The sequence below is a fragment of the Solanum dulcamara genome, chromosome 1 (assembly GCF_947179165.1).
Source record: "Solanum dulcamara chromosome 1, daSolDulc1.2, whole genome shotgun sequence".
NCBI classification, from domain to species: domain Eukaryota; kingdom Viridiplantae; phylum Streptophyta; class Magnoliopsida; order Solanales; family Solanaceae; genus Solanum; species Solanum dulcamara.
Genome location: NC_077237.1, coordinates 37188829 through 37190182, shown reverse-complemented (window position 1 = coordinate 37190182; position 1354 = coordinate 37188829). Strand labels below are relative to the sequence as shown.

The 1354-nt window shown below is 38.3% G+C and overlaps 1 pseudogene; it reads right to left on the bottom strand.

Annotated features, from left to right (window-relative positions):
* Positions 1 to 703: 703 nt before the first annotated feature.
* On the bottom strand, positions 704 to 804 carry LOC129904381 (5S ribosomal RNA; annotated as a pseudogene).
* Positions 805 to 1354: the final 550 nt, after the last annotated feature.

Below are 1354 nucleotides of genomic sequence, written 5' to 3'. Positions count from 1 at the left end.
GCCATTATCTCATGCTTCCACATGTCACTCTGTTTTCCTCCTCGTGGGTTCGTAATCTCCTCTTACTTTACGAACCTATATAATCCTTGTTACGTAAGCTTGGTATATACTCAAGTAGCTTAAGTGTGTAAGATTTCCAAGTTGGTAGCTTACGTATGTAACACATCCAAGGTAATAGCTTACACAAGTAAGTCATCTCCTACGACTCACTACTTGGCCTCCAATTCCTTCCGAATTCCTATAACTTTATTTCCAATCTTCCCTGCCATGGGGTATCACATTCTCCTTTCCTTAAAGTTGTTTGACAGCGTTATAGCCTATCCGGATCACATGGTAACTTCTTAGAAGCTTTCAAGAACTTAGGAATCTTTCAAGAAACTTAAGAAGCTTGAAGAAACTTTAGGAAACCTTAAGAAACTTAAGAGGCTTATGATCCTTCCATGAAACTTAAGAGTCTTTCAAGAAACTTAAGAATGCATTCTAAGGTACAAAAGTACGGGGTGTAACATCCTTCCCCCTTTAGAACATTCATCCTCAAATGTGAACCAAAACCTTCCTCTGGATCTTATACCGACTATATAGAGAGTTTTTCTGTCTCATTGCCATAACAAATACTTTCATCGAGCAATCAACATCAGAGTTCCAAAGGTTAGAATTACTTGTAGACGTAGGGAATAGGTATGGATACTTGTGTTTCCTTTCCTCTTTCACTTCCCAGGAGGTCACCCATCCTAGTACTACCCTCACCCAAGCATGCTTAACTTCAGAGTTCTAATGGGATCCAGTGCATTAGTGCTGGTATGATCGCATTCATCCCTTAAGGTCTCCACCAATGGTTCCTCACATGGTCTCAGATACCGCGGCTTTTATCAGTTTATTGCTGGCCTTGAGATCCATCCATCCCTTATGGAATCTCATTTAAAGTTTAAGTGTTCCCATTTACATATGATAGTATCAGTTGAATTTTTCTTATGCTTGTATTTTATTGTCCATTTCCCCCCTTTTAGGGTGTACCCATCTCATCCTCTGTTTATTTTCAATTATTTACGTGTAAATAATTCTATTCCAACCCTTTAACATACTACACCATGTCTACACCTTCTGTTAGATCATCTATACTTTAGGTTTCCCCTGTAAGAAACCTTAGTACAATCATAGGGTGCTTAGAATTCTTGATAAATAGTACACACTCTAGTCCAAGTACTGGTACTCGAGTCATATAATTAATGTAGTAGTTTAGCCGAAGCCATATTTCATTCATCCCAATCAGTACGTTACTAGTGCTTATAATCATGTCCAATTCTCCATTCAGGGGTACTTATACTTTGAAGACACGTGTTTCACATTTTGTTAT